The 8,382-nt window shown below is 47.4% G+C and overlaps 1 long non-coding RNA gene across 1 annotated transcript; it reads right to left on the reverse strand.

Moving 5' to 3' along the window:
- Positions 1–3,211: 3,211 nt before the first annotated feature.
- LOC124227432 (uncharacterized) lies at positions 3,212–7,289 on the reverse strand. The gene is made up of 3 exons (XR_006885476.1): positions 7,178–7,289; positions 5,265–5,336; positions 3,212–3,414 (listed from the first exon to the last, which is right to left on the reverse strand). It is a non-coding gene; the product is annotated as an uncharacterized LOC124227432 (long non-coding RNA).
- Between the last annotated feature and the right edge of the window lie 1,093 nt (positions 7,290–8,382).

Raw genomic sequence — 8,382 nt, forward strand, 5'->3', positions numbered from 1 at the left:
GCCTCCCTCATGGATGTCAAAGTATGCTTCTTCCTCTCTTCTGTCTTGTACACTTTCAGGGTTCTCTGTGAGCGTTTAGCAAACACTCAAAAAAGAATAAACCATGTTTCAGGAGATATCAGCCTATTTTGATTCCATTAATTTTAATGGGAATGATCTTTCAGGAAACCTGTTCTGACTTGATCCAGGGAGCTTGGTGTAGGCAAATTCTCCACCTGGCGTTCAGAACTTGGGCAAAGGTGTGGCTGCCAAAGCAGGCAGGCGTGACTCACTCCCATTACACCTCAGGACGGCCCTGCCCTGGGCGGGTCCCTTTCTCCTCCTCCCTGTTTTTCCTCTGTCTGCTTCACACTCTCGGGTCCTCCTTGCTTCCAGGCACCCTGGGAAACAGTGGCTGAAATAACGCGGCAATGAATCATAACCCATCAGACGGCTCCAGTGAAGTCAGGAGCAGCTCTAGATTCACTCCTGGGTTTCCAGACCCAAGCTCCCGACTCTCGGCCATGGTAGTTTCAGGTCAGCTTCTAGTTCAAAGGCCTGCTGACCAGAGCTGCTTGCTCAAGCAGGAGGATAGCTCTGAATCTGGACCAAAGGCAGCTTTTATCAGGATGCCGATGAACTTAGGCGGCAAGTGAGTGCTGTTAATTAGGTTTTGGGCATATCCTGACAATTTAAAAGTCATCCAGTCTCAGAATCATAGAACTGTAGCATTTTAGGACTGAAGGGTATTTAGATACATAACATCAAAAAATTTCAGGATTAAAATAATGTGTAGTATTGATCTTACCCAGAGTTGTGTTGGAACTGGCTTGTACCGTCTCACCAGAGCCGGTGGTTAAATTTTCAGGAAACTTGCCAGCCAGCCGACTTCAAGTTGGTAGCCTGAGACTGGCCTTTGGAGGGATATTTACACCACAGAAATTGACAAACACTACAATTAGGGCTTCCCCCTCCCGGCTCCTCCACCAGGAACTGGTTGTTTAAAAATTTACTAGCACATCATTGATTTTATCCAAGCCTTTTATTTATAGCTGAGGAAACTGAGCCCTAGAGAGGGGAAATGATTTATCTAGGGTCATACTGTTAATTTAGTATCGGAATTTAGAATCCAAATTCTTTGCATCCTATTCCAGTGATGGCTACCTAAAGCATAGCCCTGTCACCCAAGGACCAGCATCCTGCCAAAAAACAGAACCATGAGGATGTTATTGCAATAGCAACAGAGTGTGAGAGACAAGTAGTTATCTTGAAACTAGGTTCTCAGGAGAAAGAGAGTGCCCACTGTTAGACCCATCCTGGAATTCCTCCCAATAGTTTAAGCTGAGTAATGAGCACTGTTCTTGTCATACTTACGTGGAATGCAACAGGGAGACCTGGATACAATCATGTATTTGTAATATTCTCAACAATAAGAGGCTTGGTCGCCCTTGAGAAAAAAAGTGACATGTTTGGTAAACTTGGGGTAAACAGCCTGACTACAGGTAAGAAGAAACTAAGCTTCGCAGCCTGAAAATTCATCATTTAGGATACATTATCAATTGCTCCATTGTCTTTTGTGATAAATGTGGTTCCAATACAAAAGCAAATGAACTCTGATGCTTGCATTCTTTCCACAGTGTGATTTTCCTGTCCATGCAAAGCCCAACTCAAAGCCCTGGTTTAGGATTTTTATAGGTTGGCAAAAATGGAGAAAGCTTGGCAAGCCACAGGCAAGGAAGGGACAGGTGGAGGCGATGGGAGTCCTGCCTAGGGGCGCATTGCAAATGGGCCTCAAGAGCTGGTGCTCTGAAAGGCAGAGGGCAGCGAGTGTGGAAGGACTAGTGAGGGTGGCCGCTTCTCCCTGGTTGAATCACCCAGACTGGGCACACGAGAGCAGGGACTGGCAGCAGCCACGCTGCTTGGGATGAAGGAGAAAGGAGGAATCATAATACTTCCGAGGTAGGAGAGAAGAGGGGCTGTGGATTCTCTTTCCTCCTCACTCCCTCTGTAACCCCTAGCAGTTGCTCTGGTCAAACCTGCCTACCTAGTAATGTGCTCTGCCCAAAGCCACTGGTGGTGCCGGTCCTTCTGTTGTTTTCCAGAGGCTCTTTGTCCGTCCCAGCATCCTCAAGCAAGACAGTGTTTGCTAGGCCTGACGCTGTGAGATCACTGCCTCCCACATGCCACTACTGTGTCCCGTAGAAGGTTGCAGAGTTTGGTCTCTCTAACCTATCGTTGCCCTCTTGGTCCTGAGTATAGTCAAGATCTCATCTCAAGAGTGAGGAGATTCCTAGCGTCACTGACCAGGACAAGCGGTCACTCATGCTGGGCAAAGGAGAAGAGAACTCAGGCCCCGGATGGGCAGCCCTTGTGCCCAGACTTCAGATGTCAGGTGTAAAGGAGGGATTACTGTGGGAGGGGTGCAGAAATAGCCAAACCCTTGAGAGCGGGGAGCCCAGACAAGGAGCTGGAGAAGCTGTGCCACCTTTGAGGTCAGGGTGTGGAGAACTCTGCTGCCCTTTGGGATGAAATGCATGAGCCCCTCGGAGCAACCTGGCTGTGCCGGATTAGAACCGCGGACCTTGCAAATCCCACATTTATTGTATTCCCTTTTGTTCTCTCTTAGTATTTGGAAAAGTGGCTTTTTTTAAGTTCCACGTATTTTGCAGTAGTAAGGGGGAAAAAAGGAAAGTTAGTTTTCCATTTTGCATCTACTCTTTGGCCAAAATACTAAGAAGTGGCAGCAGGCTAAATTGTCCAGGTTCTGGGTTTAGAAGTAGTTTTTTATTCATGCCACCTCCTCTTGGACATGCCTCTTGCAGACTCTGACCCGCTCCACTGTCGTAATTCCCCTCCTGCATCCTCCCTCCCAGTCACCTGTTGTGCTCCTTCTCCTCCCCATAAACGGGCTCTTTCATGAGGTGACGCACTCCACTGCCATCCTTTCTGTCTCTCACTGTGCCCTCAACAATGTCATCCACTGTTCACACTTCAGCTGTGACCTCCGTGCAGATGATCCCAAACCTCTGTCTCTAGTCCTGACCTTTCTCCAGACAAATTTCTACCTTCTCTGGGCCACATTGCCTGGATAGGTGATTGCTGTCATAAATCAACTTTTCTAAAATGAACTTTCTTCTTTCAACCTGTAACCCTCAAAAGGGGTCCTCTACTCGCCACAAAGACAAGCCAACAATCAAGAGGCAAGGTGGTAGGGGAGAAAGGGTCTTTTTATTACAGCTCGCTTGCAAGGGGGAAGATGGCGGACTCGTGTCCTAAAGAACCATCTTAAAACTACAACATTTTGAAGCAGTTCTATAGGGCAAATGGGCTGGAAAAGGGGGCTCTTGGGATGTCGACCATCTGGTGTTGTCGTCTTTGAGATTCCACACCATCTCTTTCTCTCATTTCCTGGAGGTCGTTGCATCCCTGGGAAAACTTAGAGAACAAAGTTATTGCCTTATCGGAATAGGGAGGTCTACGTAGAAGCCAAGGCTACGAAAATAGCAGAGCACGCATATTTCTCACAAGCACGTGCATACTTATCTAGGCTACGTGCAAACTGCAAACTAAAGCATTGCTGACAAGGAAAGGGGGTGTCTTGTGAATCAGGGTCATTTATAGTTCTAACATGGTTCCCCTCTATAAGACGGCTTCCCTTATGCTAACCTATGTTAACCATTGGGTGTATCTATTTTAGCTATTTAGGCGGCACTAACAAACCCAAGCTTAAAATTTTCAAGATGATCTTGGACAACCTCTCCATCTTCACATCTAGTTATTTAACCCTATTGACCCTTGTCCATTGATCTCTTTACACTGCTCTCCCCTTTTCGATACCTGTGTCCGCATCCAATCCAGGCTCCCAGCACCTCTTCCCTGCACTATTGCAAAACCCTCCCACTGGCCTCCCCACTTCTGGCCTCTACCCGTTCAGAATCAACCTAGAACAACCCTGACAGATTTCCCTTTGTCAAGCCCGGTCAAGGATTTCTACTCCTCTCCCTAAAACGCCTTACCCCACCTACCGTTCAAGATCACAAAACCTACTGTTGTCGCTCCCTAAACACCACCTCGAGCTTCCCTCCCTCTGTTTCTTCCCCCAGACCCCTCTCCCTTGCAGTGGCACCTGTCAAAAGCTCTTTTCTCCTAATCGAAAGTGCATTGTAAATAACATGGCCACTTGGATTGTTCTCTGATCCCCTCAGGCAGATGCTCCGCCTCCCTCTCTCGAAGCCCCCAGCACTGTGGGCTCCTGCGCACCCATCCCACTCTACCCTATATCACAGCCCGGCCCACACCTGGGTTCTCTCACCTGCTTCTTCCTTCTTTGCCCCCACCTCCCTGCACACATCTCTCGTTGTTGAGCCAAAAACTCAGAAATGACTCCAGATTCCTTCCTCTCCCTCTCTCCTCATTCAAATCCTCTCAAATCTGCCTCTGAAACATCTCTCTGATCTATTTCCTTCCATTCATCCTTCCTTGCCTGCTTTAGCTAAGGCCGTCCTCGTCCTCATCTCATCCTCATCCAGGGAGCTGGGGAAGGACTTTCTGCATGGCACTGAGGTAGGCAGCCTCTAACCTCTGCCCTGCTCACCACTGTGTGACCTCAGGGAGGTTACTCAGCTTTTCTGAGCCTCAGTTTTCTCATCTGCAAAAGGGGGTTAAAAAAAACACTCCAAAATTTTATACACAGAGAGAGAGAGAGAAAGAGAGAGAAACTAGCATATATGACAGATAATCATAGAATTGTATCTTTATGATTATTTTGCTTGAATTAATAAAACAACTTCCTAACTGGCCCCTGGCTGCAGTGACACATAAGTAAAACCCAGCAGTCACTACACCACCAATGAGCTCTATAAAAGACATGTATGATCCCACATATAGCTTTTCTTTTAATGCCAATAACTATCAGAATAAAATTTTGTTGTCAGTTTTTTTAACTTAGCCTGTAAGGCTGTGCATGCCGTGGCCCAGCTGCACCTCCTATGGCTGACATGCCCCCTTTACCAAGGTAGAAAAACCTGCAGTCTCCCAAATGCAGAGCCCTTGTACATGCCCCCTCATGCATGCTCTTCTGGCCACCTCTGATCCTACCCGGCCCACCTCCACCTCTCTCCCCGCTCCTTTCCACGTCTACTAACTCCCATCTTTCTTCAAGGCACAACTCAGCTATCACCTCCTCTGAGAAGCTCCCCCTGGTGCCCCCAGGAGATTTAGGTAGCTCGTCCTCTGTATTCCAATGTGCCCAGCACTTAGTGCCTGCTACTTTATAACTGGCTTACCTGGCTGTCCTCCTTCTGGGCTCCAGATCCTCGTCTTGTTGGACTTGGTGTCCCTAATGCCCAGCTCTGAACCTAAAATGTATTTGTTGTTACGTGCCATCAAGTCAGCTCCAACTCCCAGCAACCTTATGAATGAGTGATGTCCACAATGTCTGTCCTCAATAGCTCTACTCAGCTTCTGTAGACTCTGGCCTAGGGCTTCCTTTATGGAACCAATCCATCCCATATTTGGTCTTCCTCTTTTCCTGCTCCCTTCTGCTTTACCCAGCATTATGGTCTTTTCCAAAGAATCCTGCCTTCTCATGATGTGCCCAAAGTGAAATGTATACACATGTAATAATCTTGCATTGAATGACTGAATGAAAGCATGAATCCACTCTGCCCATATTATTATAAGCTCATCAAAAACCAGGGTTAAATCTGCCGTGTATCTCTTCTACTGTCTACCAGTTGCTCTTATACTCAATGGATTCTCATCAATATCTGGCTATTTAAGGAACAGCTTGGCGGATGGGGCAGCAAAAGCATCGTGAGCAAAGATGAGGATAAGATGAGCTGCGGGCGCCAGACAGGAATAGGGCTTTGAGGTGTGATCAGAGGGGGGTTTTGCTGCCAGTGTGCTAGGAAGCTACTAGAGGGACTGAAGTAAACGAACACAATTAGATTTATGTTTTTTAGAAAAGCCAGACACAAAAGGCCACATGTGGCATGATTTCATTATATGAAATATTTAGCACACTCAGAACCTCACCCACAGCACACTGGTCCTCGGTTTTCTCATCGACAAGATGAGGTTAGACCAGTTGACCTCTAGGGTCACGTTTAGTTCTGTGTTTTCTGATTCCCTGTTAATACAAATGACTGTTAGATAAACTAAAGGACAGAGCTCAGTATGGCACATGGGAAGGGACTCTGGGTCTCTCTGTTTCAGCGGCACCGTGACGTAGTGGGCACGACCCTGGAGGTTTGGATTCTTCTGCTTGTTTGAGCATTTACTACTGGAATGACCTTAGGAAAGTCATGAAATCCTCCAGGCCTTTGTTTTTGTATCTCTAAAACATGGGAGTTCTAGGAGGTGGCCTCTGTGGTCCTTCCCACAGAAAGTTTGAGCTCTAGTCTAGCTTCACTTTCTGAAGGCAACCTAGTCCGGTCTTTGGATAAGTATATGTTCACTCACGTTACATATTCCAGGAGTTTTAATAAAATTAATGCCGTTGATGTTTTCTGTTGAAAAGACTGAAGGAAGGACATGGAATACTATACACATATTAAAAAGAATACAGTAGAGTCAGAAAGACTGACATGGAAATGTCCCACGAGTATTGCTAAATTTAAAAACTGAGTTTCAAAATGATATGTATAGGACGATTCATTTTCTATAAGAAAATAATGTATGAACATGCATGGAAATACTGAGACCTTTTCCTCACTAAGCCACTCCCGTCTCACTATGCGCCGCAGTCCATTCCACTGCTGGAGGCAAAACACAGGAACCAGTCATTCTCGGTTCCTCCCCTTCCTTCACACCGCACATCCCTCCCTTCAAAGAGACAGGGAGAAGGTCACATGGATGTTGCCCCTGGGAAGCTTTATGATCTGGTGAAACAGGACAATGCACGAAAGAAAATTAGAGAATACACTGGAATAGATGTTATAATTAGAGGAGAGAAAGCCATGACGTCTGGGGTGGTCAGGGAAGAGGCATAAAGGGGCTGAGTTAGGCTTGGGGAGTCGGTCAGGCTAGACAAGGACGGGTAGAGGAGCAGACAGGTGAGGGAAGCAGAGGCAAAGAGTGTGGTGTGTGAGGGGAGGAAGACGGCTATGGAGACAGGCGCCTGTCTTAGTCTGCCGCGGCTGCCATAACGAAGTCCCGCAGACGGGGTGGCTTAAACCACAGGTGGTTATTTTCTCACAGTTCTGGAGGCTGGATGTCCAAGCTCAATGCGTGGGCAGCGTTGGTTTCTTCCGAGGCCCCTCTCCTGGGCTTGTAGATGGCCGCCTTCTCCCTGTGTCCTCACATGGTCGTCCTTCTCTCCAGGACTGTGTCCCAGTCTCCCCTTCTTACGAGGACACCAGTCACATTGCATTAGAGTCTGCCCTACTGACCTCATTTTTAACTTAATTACCTCTGTAAAGACACTATCTCCAAATACAGTCATGTTCTGAGGTACCAGGAGTTAAGACTTCCACGTAAGAATTTTGAGGGGACACAATTCAGCCCATCGCACTGGCTATGCTTGAGGTGTCGTAGATGGTCAGGAAATGGTTGAAAAACTGAATGGAAGAAACAAATGCGATTGCATTGTCTGTGGGTACAGCGGGAAGTTTATGAGACACTTAAAGTGGGAAAGATTATGGAGAGCCTTGAGCACTAGAGAGAGAAGTCCAGAGCCAAGCTCTAAGATTCTCTTGAGCAAAGGAATGTCATGACGTTGATGTTGTTGCAAGCACGTTAGATGACACTAGTTTGCCCTGTGGTTTGGAGCAGAGGTGAGCCCCGGGGCAGGGAGATGAGATGAGAGGCTACTTCAGTCATTCCAGGTGTGGAGTGACAAGGGCCTTGACCAGGGTGGTGGCCACAGAGTAAAAGCTGGAGACGGATGGGTGTGCCAGGTGGTTGTTCCAAGCACCTGCACCCAGCTGATGTGTCTGCGAGGCCACATTCCACCTGCATCCTGAGAACAATGAGTCCCCAGAAACTGGAAAGGCAGTGGTTACCAAACCTGTGTAAGATGAGCTCATGGGTCCTGGGAGAGCAATGATTCCAGACAATTCCTTTTGATTTAAGGCCCTCTCAGTTTAGCCCCACCTTGACTCTACAGCTGGGTACTCTCCTCTCCAATATGAGTGGGTTACACTAAACCAGATTCCTATTGGTTCGCAGAGGCATTAAACTCACTCCCACCTTGTCTTGGATCTTGTTGTCATCTCCCCTCATCATACCACTTGCACCTACTAGGATGTCCTCTCTCCTCTTCCCTACCTCTGGAAATACTACTTGAATTTTAAGGCCTGGTTTACATATCGCCTTGTCCACACAGCCCTTGCTGGCACTACAGCTCATGTGGCACTCTCCCTTGGCTGAGCCCTAATCACACGTATTTATACTCCAAGATGC

The sequence above is a fragment of the Equus quagga genome, chromosome 15 (assembly GCF_021613505.1).
Source record: "Equus quagga isolate Etosha38 chromosome 15, UCLA_HA_Equagga_1.0, whole genome shotgun sequence".
NCBI classification, from domain to species: domain Eukaryota; kingdom Metazoa; phylum Chordata; class Mammalia; order Perissodactyla; family Equidae; genus Equus; species Equus quagga.